This window comes from Pieris rapae, chromosome 13 (genome assembly GCF_905147795.1).
Source record: "Pieris rapae chromosome 13, ilPieRapa1.1, whole genome shotgun sequence".
NCBI lineage: Eukaryota > Metazoa > Arthropoda > Insecta > Lepidoptera > Pieridae > Pieris > Pieris rapae.
The window spans coordinates 7627710-7641384 of record NC_059521.1 but is presented as its reverse complement, the minus strand read 5'-3'; the positions used below and the strand labels follow the sequence as shown (position 1 = coordinate 7641384).

General features: G+C 31.2%; 1 protein-coding gene across 2 annotated transcripts in view; it reads left to right on the top strand.

The window, feature by feature from the left end:
* Positions 1-13675, top strand: part of LOC111001837 (phospholipid phosphatase 2) — a 70887-nt gene that overhangs the window by 669 nt on the left and 56543 nt on the right. The window contains exon 1 of one of the 2 annotated variants that reach the window (XM_045630778.1): positions 9389-9616. The exons of the other annotated variant lie outside the window; for it this stretch is intronic. The gene's annotated coding sequence lies outside the window, so the exon portion shown is untranslated. Of the gene's footprint in view, positions 1-9388; positions 9617-13675 lie in introns of those variants that run through there. 2 annotated transcript variants of the gene reach the window in all.

The following is a 13675-nucleotide window of genomic DNA, read 5'->3' as shown; positions in this document are numbered from 1 at the left end:
CAAATTTCGTTAGAAGCTCATAATATTATTATAATCTAAGACTGTATGTAACATCAAAGTTTATCCAGTCTGATATATAAGTCAGATTATGGTTACATTAGATAGATGTTAGAATAGCAGACCTTTTCCATAAAATACTGAGAGCCGCAGAGATAAACTATCTAAGGGATAACTTAACTTACCTGCTAAAAAACTCGTTTGTCGAGCCTGTGGTATTTCGGAACAAAAGCGCACAGACCTTTGGGCACCAGTTGAATGTGTCTTGATCTTGTTTGTAACGAATTCAAAATATAACTTGAAATTATGTGTGGGAGACTCTTTAATCTTTACGCACGATATACTCTTTCTATAGATTTTCTAGAGAATTTTGCATATGCTGGAATTTTAAGTATATATAAAATTTATAAAAATAATATGATGTAACAAACATAACAAAATGTAAGTTAAGTAACAAACTAATGTGAAAAATACGAAGCTTTGTTTTTTTTATTAGACTATTAACGATCATTATAAAAGTATAATAAATAAATAAATTTTTAAACGACTTTAAAACCGAAGGAGGTTTCATTTCGAGTGCTTTTTAGTTTGAGATTACTATCACTTAGGTAATTTTAGATTTAAATAGATTAAGTAAACGTTAATTTTAATGACCACCTTAAGCTTGGTTATAGATTGACGCAAGATTAAAAAAACCTTCATACATGCCATTTATAACGATTGGCAAACTTGTAAAATAATAAAAATTTTAATACCAAATAAATACTTCAGCAATGAATGATAACTTAAAAATACTTTTCTAATTGCAATACATATATCGTTAAACGCTCTGTTATAGCTTGATGAACATACAAAAGTATATGTCAATGAAATACTCGGCGAATGCTGAGGAACTGGTTTTGATTGACGCATCTCATGATTGACTACAGACCATCGTGTCCATACAATCATTAGTGAGAAATCGCTGTGAGCACGATTTCGATTTGTAATGCGATTAAAATAGTGATTATATGAATATTACTAAGACAATTTTATATATTAATAGCGACCTGTCTCGGTGTCGCACGACTAGACATATTTCTTTAATATATTGGGAATAAATATGTGAATAGAGTGGCGGAGAGTTTCTTGTCAGTTCTTCTTGCCCGCTCGACGCCCTTGACTTGCGGACTGGTAGTAAATATAAATTTAGAATCAATTTAACATATTATTTTCTGTTGTTTTAACATATTTTACAGTACTTATTTGCCTATACGAATAAAGTTATTATGAGTTTGAGTTTATTATAGTATTGTTCTTAAGTTTATTCCTTATCAACGGCATTCAAAAATGATCTTTCCTAATTATAATTTTCATTTAGATTTTTTTTAATTGTTATTGACTGTTAATACGTTCCTGGCATTATAATCATAATCATTATTGAATATAATCCTGTATCATTATTGATAAGTTGAATCTTTATTTCACCTCGCCAATTCAAAAACGCTACTTGAAATCGCATTGCCATAAAGAATATCTATTCTTATTTCTTCGAAATCGCAGAACATATTTTGACCTACACGTGATATAAATGACATTGAGTATTAATAAAAAAGCGTCTATGGAAGAAGTTTAGCGAAAATTTAAATCTCTAATTACGATGGATATCCTGAATATGAAATAATAAGAATCGGCACGAAACATACTAGCAAACTCAAAGTATGTTAAAAATTATACCACATATTTATATTCGTGTATAAAACCTGTTTTAATTAAACCAACATTTCGTGAGCTATTATGAGATTTTAATAGTGATTAGTGCTAACACGAAGTTCGCACAAGGTCAAGAATGTAAAGAATTCATTCCCTGTTTGCGAAATTTTTTAACGTTTTCTAAATGTTTAAAAATATTAATAATCTGTGTAGAAATCCTTGACTGGCCTCTGATTTCTTTCTTTTACCATTTTTATTTTGAAATGGTCATTATGACATAGCATAGGTAAGAATATGTTATACATTTATATATATATATATTTTTTTAATTTATTGCTAGGATAAGTATTGTGAGAAAACTTGATTATGTGTTCTCAATACATGAAATGGGCGCAAGAGAATTGTAGTATTGCATGTTAAAATGACACCTTATGCGTTTATTATCCTAAGTTCTCTGCAATTAATCCAGCCTATACTATGTTATTTAAATTTAATAAATGTTGATAGATCTCATGGAACTAGTTTAATAATTAATTATTAACGACGGACTAATTAATGGTATGACTTATTTTTAATTCCGCTTAAATTGTTGCACGTATTGTGAAGTAAGTGCACAATCGATTATAATTTATTTAAATAAATCGTATTAGCTTAGTCATTGAGCCCTTTTTGTTTGGCACTTTTGGCACGATATAACTCACAAGAATCTTTAGCGTTTTTGGATGTCAGACACGTTCTTTTTTCGCGTTTTATTGCAGAGTCATTAGACTTACCAGTTTCCTCGCTATATTTACCTTCAGCGAAGGGGCAAGCAAATGCGTATTTCTTTCTATGTGCGCATATACGTACTCGCACTGTGAAGGAAAACATCATGAGGAAACGGGATATCTTCAAAAACAGGGGCAGTTGCCTCATCTGATGTTTAGTGACCCGCTGCATATGAACACACACTACCAGAAGGCATATCTAAATAAACATAATTATATTGCCACCAAAATCCAAAGTGTATACAAAATTTCAGATTAATCGGTTGACAGGAAGAGGGTGAAATTTGAATTACTAAATTTGACCCAAGAAAAAAGAATAAAACAAACTGGGTGGGCTAAATAAAACCGTTTAAAAATACGACGACATCTGTGAAGGCTGAACACTACTAGTCTATAAAATGAAAATTATCAAAGAAACGAATGCAATGTGAGGCCAAGGGTATAATACATATAGGGCCGTACCGCTACTGGATTATTACAATTTAATCCTAGAGCTTAAGTTCTGACTCACGACATATGTATTTGGTTCCACATATTGTCTAGGGTATAGACAGTAGACCACAGTAAACATATGAATCATAGTAAGAGATATTATACTATGTTCTACTTACGCATAACTAAGTATTAATTAGCCGGTTTTTGATTATTAACCGCTTCCATAGCACACATACGCTGACGATGCAGTGTTGCCGGCCTATGATTTCGATGCGATGAAATCCTAAAGAGCGCTTCAATTACAGTGATACTATTCGTAGAATTTTTTTTACGTAATAAAAGTCAAACGTATCTGATGTGTATTGATATGTGCCCATGGACACTCACAGAAAGCTCGCAAGTGCGTTGCCGGTCTTTAATCAGATCAAATTTAAATATTAACTTTTAATATTTATTGTTAAATTGAATGAATAATATAATATAATAATTAATAATTATTATTTTTCATACGCCAAAAAAGTATAACATCTAACGCGTGTACATAAATAAATACACTCTTTTTTTAATAAATCGCTAGATATTAATTTTAAGTTTTATTCAGCGCAATCCCAACGCTACATTAGCTCCACGGATATTTAGAGAACTATACAGAAATACCAAAAATCAGGCTCGATATGGCTACTTAAAGTTACATAACACGCTGACAGCGAAAGTGTTAAATCGCCATTAATATGCAGCCATATCCACGCTAAGCCGAGGCGACTCGAAAAATACACTAAATCTACACCAAGCTGCCAAGTGTTTTGTAATTATTACTTGAGGCTTGTACAAATAACAAATACGCAATAGTTCTTGATGCAATTACAACTATTTATAGCTGACATATCTCTTCACCGCACGTAGGAATAATAATTCAACCGTAAAATATTTAATTATGTGAGTACAATGTTTCATTTATCACTTAGGCATATCAGGAATAATTTATTTATTCCTGTTAAACTAAACAAATGAAGTCAACTAAATCAATGTGTAGTTTCTGTCATAGTTAATAAACCCAGGACACACGAAAGAGACATGGATCACGATAATTTCAGTTAGATCAGTTAGTCCTATGAAAGTCAGGTAATGCTTGTAAATAGAGATTTAAAGGAAGATAGAGAAGGAGCTGAGTACGAGCATACGCGAATTGAATTCCATAGCCTTACTGCAGAAATCATAAAGAATACGCCAAGAAAGGAAGAGTTATATGATTCGATGTCACAGATACAGTTTTCAGAGCGTAGTGTCTTTGAGCTCCCATGAATTAAAAAACATGGTAAAAAGTAGTAATAGGATTGAAAAGGATGGAGAAGGCATCACGCAGCTGAAGAATGGCAAAAAAAAAATAATGGTTGCAGTTTTTCACAATTTCTTTGTGATCACAAAGAAATTTTTCTTTTCAGTTCTTCTCGTCGTTCGCTTGACGTTGATTAGAGAACTGGCAGTAAATTGAGTTTTTTATTTTTTTAACATAGTTCATCATGTTCATAGTTATGAATATAAATAAATATAAATTTGTATTTTATTTGATTTATAATAGAACGTTTTCCTATAATAGAATTTGTGTCCAAATCGTCCTATCGTAAACATTAAACAGGATTAAAGTGTAAGATAATGTCTTCCTCAAAGCTAACAGTCAGGCTCTTAGTGACGACATCTTTACGACTCGTAGTGGCGACAACAATATTTCATTCTGGATATAATCGTAACACTATTTTAAGAATTAATATCTAGCAGAATTAAACACATATATTATACTTAAATAAGACCTTACCTCAAAGAACGTACGGAAAAGGTTGGCAAAACGCATCCATTGTCTTTGTATGAGAATTGGCTCCCAAATTAATGGCTTTTTAAGCACCAAGTTTTGGTCTACACTTGACCGTCAAAGATTAATACTACCCCTATTATATAAAAAAATCTAAGAGATAATGCTACAATACCATATGCTTGGTATATGTAATTCGTATTTACTAAAAAAGGGCCCTTACATTGTCAACAATTTTAGATTTAGTATAATAAAAAATTAACAGTATTCATTTTTTTATTTCGATTGATTTATATTCATAGGAGGGTATTTTGAACTAAACAGAAACACCAGTATGGCAATTCGAGTCAATGACAGTAAATAATATACATTTAAATAAAAAAATACCATTGAAACTTCTATTTTATCACTTATTTCCTTTATTTAACAAAAGAAATGTTTTAAACCAACTGACTGCTTAAGGAAATTCTTTATAAGTCACATAGAATCTAAATAGTCGAGATTTCGCAACACATTCCAAAGAGCTGATATTCTTAGTATAAAACAAAGGAATTCTCAGTACACTCATTCAAGTTATTTCCTATGAAGCCTTACCATAGTCTACAGAATTCAGTTGTATCATATTTGGAGTAAAACAGGCCGGTAGAAGTAAGCTTTGTAATTCTTTAACGGTATATTAATATATTTATAATAACACACCGTTATTTTTATAATTATAGAGCCCGTTAAATTTCCAATCATGACAAAAAAGATAATATACCCACAGCTTATATTTTTCACATTATTTTATTTATCAAATTATATATCCTACATCTTAGCTAAATTCAGTACCCTCGATCGAAACCCCTCCTCTAGCTTTTTACAACAAACTTTGTACATGGCTTTCTTACTCCATTCGCTTTCTGTTATCGCTTTTATTTCTTCTATCCACTTGTTTTTGGGTCGCTCTCTTCTTATTCTTCTTAGATCATTCCATACTTTTACCGTACCAACAGTTGTCTTTAAAGTCCACCTTTCTGTGTTTCTTGCTATATGCTTCGCCCATTGCCAATTTAGGGCATATATTACATGCATGCATAATGCATCTATTACTTTTATTTTTCGCTTTTAATTTTGTATTTTTCTTATTTTTAGTGCACTTCTTTCCATTGCTTTTTCGTACTATTCGTACTACGATTATCTCAATGATAAAGAAAATTGTGAATGGCGAATTGTGCTGAGATTCGGATATATCAAAAGCTCATTGTGCTCATATTTTAATGGCGGTTAACAGATGATGTCAGATTTATAATAAAATTGTGATGGACATATTTTTATTGTCCTCATTTAAACATGTGTGATGAATGGCTGCAATAACATAAAATAAATAAGTACAAAAAAGAGAAGCACAAAAGCTTAACAGTCTTGCATTTATGATCATAATAAATTGCTATAAATACCCTATTAAGTTGGCGCCAAAAAGGCACCTAATAAAGAAATGAGAACTTCCTCCCTATTTTCTTTTGGGATAAAGCTGCAAATCCAATAATACTATTATCGCAGTTTCAATCTGTATAAACGACACGTGTGCACCACTGTAGATAATGTTAAACCTGTGGATATAACTGTGCAAACAAATATCGACTCCATTACTTCTACTAAAGGTGTGTTTTTGAACACTATGTCGTGAAAAGCCAGGTATAACACGGTTAACATAAAAACCCCGTCCAAATGAGTAACGGCTTGAATAAAGTATTTTATGTTACTGCAGTTTTTGTAAACCATTTTTTATGTATGAAGAAAAAATACAGTTTCTACTCTGAACGTCTTACATCTACTTTGGTTTTATAAAGAACTTTTTATAAATATAATATTTTCCATAAGACTTCTGCACGTCACAATTCCTGTTAATCTTTTCAACACACAAAAATTTTAACGACTCTTGATCTTACAATATATGTATCTAATTCATTATAATTACACTTTATATCCAGTATAAAATAACCTTTTTGTATAACCCGTAAAAGAGCCTGCAAGACGCCCAAAAACGCGCAGTTATCACAGATTTTCACACACATCCCATTTTTAATGAGTGGGCAACGCACTCATTAAAAACTACAACCTATGAGGGAGGAATACACTCTAACTTTGAATAGTTGGAGGTTGCAACTCTCATGGAAGACCCCCAACGGGAGTCGATTCCACAGTTCAAACGGACTGTGGAATAGGTACCTACTTCCAGCCATCGAGGTGATGTTGATGAAATTTTAAATTGATTCGGCTCGCACGGTGATTAAACGATTCTTCAACTAAAATAAATGTAAAACTATTTACAAAAATGCAAATTGTTTTACGACAAATAACTAAAATAGTATATAATTATATTTTACTGTCCCGGCTATATATACGGTGATTTTTGGAGTAATTCTTTTTATAACTCATGTTTAGATAACAATTCGCTTAAAAAGTTCACTCTGTGACGCAACTTCCCGTCACGCAATTCGTTCCGGTTGTGAGAGATGGGTGCATTAGATATATTTATGAGTCGATATAGATTAAATTAAGCATACTTCCCGGTAAAGGAGTATATATTTAGCAAAGAACTACGATGAAATCGTGAGGCAATACTTTTGCCGCCACGTAGTCGGTAGAGCTAAATGCGGGAGGAATCCAATTTACAAATCCTTGGACCCTGTGAAAATCCTCCTCAAAAAAAAGCAAGACTGTTTTAATATTACAACTGTATGGAAATGACCTTGACTCACGCCCTTTGACTATTTCATTAGAAAAGCGATTAGCGATTGCAAGTCAGGCCATCAAAGCATTAAGTATAATTCAAATTAAATAAAACTAAATTAAAAAACGGAACAGATTAGAATTTGTTATGCTACAAATTTGAATTTATATTTACGTCCATAATAATATTGTCTATTTACCGGCAGTAGCTCCAAGATAACCTTAAAACAGCCGCAATTAATTCATATAGCAAACTAATAATATTATTTATGTACAATTACACGTTTCCTGCATTGGTAATTAATTTACTGTAATATATTTTAATATATAGGTCAAACAGCGCCACCTTGTATTAGATAGACAAATCTTACGATAAGCGCCACCTGTTGCTGAATAGCTTTATTAAATTTAAAGTACAACTTTAGTAAATCCACCTATATATGTCTAATTTGCAGTTATTTTGTACATATAATAAAAATATTTTTTTGATAATCTAAGTACAAAATTTAGCATGTTAATGATGTTGATTAAGTCTACGATCGATGTTGTAATACATATAATATAATATATAAGTGATGTCAAATACGCCAGACCTCATACAAAAAAAATTATTTGATAACTTATGAAACTAGATTATTTGACGATCTAGAATACGAGCCAAAGTATAACTTTCATTGATCTACGTGAGGATCGTAAGTTTTACCTTCCTCTTTAATATGTACTGTGGTTTACACCACGTTGTGATACATAACAATTGTAAAATAAGGAAAAACATTAGTAATAGCAATAATAACAATATTTTTTATTTATATTTTAGTAATTAATTTATGTAATAAGTTATTATAAAAAAGTATATTTTACAATCACAAATGATTGTAGCGTGTCTTTCAAAGAATTTACTTATGTACTGCGAATGTGAATTTACTTATTTACCTACTTATTGATACTTGCTGGTTCAGATAAAAAAAAACTTAACTTAAACTTAAACTGGCTGGACTATTCCCCGCTATTACCAGAGACAAAAAAAAATAATTTTAAATACATAATGTAATCATCATCATCATCAATGGTTATACAGCCCCTTGTAGGCCTTAGCCTCCTCAATTACACTTCGCCATCGCCATCTCTCTTGTGCTTCCCGCGTCCAATTGCGAATCACTATTGTTTCGACGTCCTCGACAACTCAATCCCACCAACGCAGCCTCGATCTACCGGGTTTTCTTTTGCCACCGGGTTGTGAGTTCAGTAAGGACCTTGGGGTTCCGTCGTTCGCCATTCGATGCACATATCGTAGCCACTTCGGCCAGTTGCACTTCAGGAATTACGCCAAACATCGTCGTCGCTCTGTGAGCGAGCGCACCAAAGATCTTTCGAAGAATTTTTTTTAATCTGTGATCGAAAATCCTATTGGAATATTTATTACAAACGAACCTTACTCAACATGCGCCCATTTAACCGTGAAGTTTACCACAATGACGATGACAGATTAAAACCTGATGCTCTGAATAAACAAAAGTCGTGGGTGAGAACTTAATGAACTTATAGGTAAGTGTTTAAAACCACTTCACAATATGACACATTCAAATTCTTTTAATACAAGTACATATAGCGTTTAGAGAACCGAATTAGACCAAATTTAATAAAATATACTGACTTACAATGTTACAATCTTAGTCAATATTAATTAATCTTAATATATTCTATAGTATTGTATACAAGATAATGGTAAATTGATTAGAAAATGTATTGATTTCAAGAATGCAATCGCAATTTCAATTTCACCGCTTTCTGCTCAAAAGTCTAATCATTTCAGCACAAGTATTAGAAATTGTTATTATATTCTCTGTTAAAAGTAACAATTTCTATTTCTATTTGTTTATTTCAGTGTGTAATGCACTTAACATCAATTTTGAGTAACTTCGTGGCGAGTAGCGGCGAATTCGTTCGAGCCAATGCAGTCAGAATTCGACGCTGAGAGCAGAGGTCGCGTTGCCGGTTCGCATATCTGTTCGCCGATTCCGCGTGTTTAGAAATAAAATAAAAATTTCCCGCGTTATTTAAGTGAATAAGTTTAGTAATACTATCCGAATATTTTAAACTCGATCGAAATATAGTTTTGTTTTTTGTTGTGTTTTTTTTTTGTGTTTTTGTTTTTGCGTCAAAATGCCGATCGACGCGTGAAGAAATAAGGATTAGGTTTTTTGTAAGTTTTATTGTTATATTATTTGTACACATTTTTCACAGAAAATATTAACATTATCTAACAATAAATTACATTATATTATTAAGTAATCTTAAGAACAAAAACTATTTTCCCGTTCCAAAAATAAAATCGTAATTTAGTAAATTTATAAAAAATAATAATACAGGAATACTAAAGATTTATTTCTAAAAACTGAGGTTTAAAAAAAATCGCTTCAAACAGTAAAAACAATACTTCAATGTAAAAACAATCTTTGATATCGGTCAATCACGCAATTATTTTTTTATATTACAAGAATTTTATTAACACCTCAAAAATTTATAATTTCTATAAATAACTTCTAATTTCTATCTAAGTATTCTTTTAAGATATCTTTGGTGGCGCTAATTACTTATTACAACATTAATTATTAAATATACGATGGTGATAACTAATACGGAATAACATTGCTATCAGAAATCTGTCCGCCATTTAATTTATTTCATAATAATGTGCATATAGGGTTGATAAATGTGTAAGAGATGTTTCATACTAATTGCACCTCTGGCATAGAGAGTGTCCATGGGCGGCGGTATTTTTTTTTACTTACGGCGGCGGTATCACTTAACATCGGGTGAGCCTCCTGCCCGTTTGCCCCCTGTTCTATAAAAAAAACAAACAAACATTTCAGCACAGTGTGAACTTAGCAGTATAATGTCTACATTAAAATATAAATCATGATAATAAATACTACTGTCATTTTTACATCGAAAATAGCAGTAGCGCAGTGCATTTGAAACTAAATAGGAGACTTAAAAACAGACAAAAAATAATTGATCGATTATTTGACGAATCTTACTGATATTTTTTTCCTAAGTAGCTTTTAATTCATTTTATATACCCAAGTATTTAAATAAATTATTTTTACAAATAAGGATATAAAAATGATTATTTTTTTACTTTGCCTTGTAAGAAATTTTATATTTGGATATTTTATAAATAAATATATAATTCCAATCATTAATATCGCGTTTAAATTTAGTATCGAAATTAGAATTCTATATTTTTTAATTAATTGTTATTAGTTATTACTGCTATCAAAATATATCATAATTAGTATATTAAGTATTTAAAAGGTTGTTTAAAATCTTTACACCCGGTGTATTCTTAGTGCCCCATTTTGAGTCCCTCAAGAACTTTCTTACGCCTCAATAGACATATTTATAATTTTAATCTACATTTTGGTCGTGTATTAATTATATAATATTGTTAATATTTTTTAATTATATACAGAGTTTTTTTTGTTAACCCTAACAATCGGCAGTGCCTTGAACTTTATCGCAGACGTATTTTGATAACCCTACGTTCCGCGTTATGTCACTACGTTTTAGCACTTCCAACCTTATTTACTTTTGAATTGTATAAACAAACAATAATGCTCTAAATTATTGTTTTGTCTTCTATTAATATTTCTGAGTAGATTAAAATTCCAGTTCCATTTTTAAACACGTATATAACTTAATCTAAATAATTTATTATATATAGTGTTATAAAGCTATTGTGCGTGTGTAAATAGAACGAGCTTTCAAATGAGCGCTTATAAAAGTTTTACTTCAACTTAATATTGTTTACGATATTAAGTGTAATGAAGCCTAAATTGCCCACAATAGGAATTTGACTTCCTTCTGAAATTAACAGAACAGTGTAACTAGTGGCTTCAGCGACTCGTTGGTTCGATCCCCAGCTGTGATCCAATGAACTTTGTACGCATTTAATACTCGCCCGCTCGAAAGAAAATAAAGTTAGAAGGCGTGTCAGAGGTTCAGTGTGCTCACCTACGTGCCTAATGAAAAAAAAACAAATGATTGCGAAACAGACTAGTTTTTTTCTAGCAATAACATTACAATCTATAATTGGCAATCTTCATGCTCTGTAGGCATCCTTAGAAAGTGTGAATATAGCCATAAGACACGAATTTATTGCGATTAAAATAGTACAACTATAAATAACTAGATTTTCGACTTTTATGGATGTTTGTACAAGTTTTATGCAGTTTGGAGGTCGTTGTACACAACTTTATTTTGGTTTGTAACTTCTCCTAATCGGCTGATTTTGATTTAGAAAATTGGGTAAGGATTCGATTTTTAATTAGATTTTCTTTCGTATTTAAATCGTATAGGATATTGAATGGTCCAAATATTGCGTAATAACGTTGCAAAAACCAGACGAGAATATATGCGCAAAAGAGAATTTAATTAATATTTTTTCTAATACTACTTATTTTAATAAGTGCATAATTGTTGCATCGCCAGTTAAGTTCGATTCATAATATTTCCAATTGACTCCCTTTATACTCAATTTAATTTTAAAACATACTTACAAACTGAAAAAAATTGTCTACCCTCTTATTTTTAATAATAAATATTAAAGTAAAACTAAGCTTTTATTTAAACGATTATTTATTTTATAACATATATAATAATAAAATCGCATAATAGAAATTTTTGTGTTTCGTTTATATATGGCCTGAGCGATTCTATTTCTGTATCAAGATTTACGAACGATGATAGCACGTGGGCGCGGAAGTCACGAATTTATAGTTTTTATGACAAAATAATAGTAACATTGATGTTATGGCATCAAACCTAAATAGATAACTTCTTTATATTTGTCCTGCAGTTTAGCACTAAATATGACTTAATTAACAATATCATGTTTCAAGACTTCTATGAGACATTGCGCAGGTATTGGCTTTAATTTTTTAAATAGTTTAAAAACCTACATGTGGCTGCTTTATCAAACTAATGATATGTACAATGTATTTTAGATTAAAAATCTCAATTAAGCAGACCCTGTAAAGTGTAGTATAGTGTAACTTGGAGTGACAGCTATACACTGAACAAAACAAATAAGAAACTATATGTGTACATAGTTTAAAGTAAATATTTTAAAAATCTGACTGACGGACTTAAGGACTGATGGTCAGCGTTTACTGAGTGGAGTATTCCGAATCCCTTTCCGAATTTCGGGCGAGTTCACACTCGGTGAAGTACACATACACCAACCGTTACTAACATGCTAATAGCCAGGAGACTAACGGCAGACAAGTGTTTCTCTTAACAATGCCCAGTTAATTGTTTATTTAACAGGGCTGTCACTGTTACTTTAATTATTAAATAATTATATATTTCCAACACACAGTATTTACAATATTCTTAACTTACTATGTAAGCTAAGATATATAAAAGGTCTGTTAACCTAAGTCATTAGTTGACTAATGTAATACAACTAATATGAGTCCTTTTCCGAAGGTCAGGCTAGGAAGCATTTAAACCTAATATTTATACGCATTAATCACTAGTAAAGCTTCCAGTCTAATTTTCACTACACCATCAACCACTCAAAAGGCTTGGCACTGTATGTTGTTAATTTGAATTCGTTTGATCTAGATTGGATGTACCCCAATTTGTAAAATATTTTTATTATTTATCAGTGTCAGCCCTAAATCCGGTAACACCTTGCTACTAAACTCGCAGCTCACCCACTGACCCAGCGTTCCTTCATTATTGTATTAATGGTGTCTAATACATTTCTAGTTAGGGTTGACAAAAGGTTTACAACGGTAGCCAAATAGCACATAGGCTCGAAGAGAAACTTTCACCGCGACATGCAAAGAGTCACGATTCGTTTACAGTTAAATATTTTTAGTTATAGACTTAAGGACGGACTTAATAAAAAAAAATAAAAACAAATAAGGAAGAGTAACCTATTCACAAAACTGTAAAAGTACTAAGATTCCCTAGTGATAGGTGCAATCCATTACTTATTTAGTTATTTATTTTTACATTTAGGTACAGAAACAGAAAACAGATTGATTTTTTTTTTTTTTTTTTTAATGGAGCTGCGAACCCACCCCTGACTTTTGCTTATCAGGGTCCTTTTTTGCTGTATTTATTTTGTTCATTAAATTTTTTATTTTTATTTTAATATTGTTATGTTATATTATATTGTGTTTCTTACAGCAGCTTTATGCATTCACATTTACTTAACATTTTACATTTCCTAGTATAGTGTAGTAGT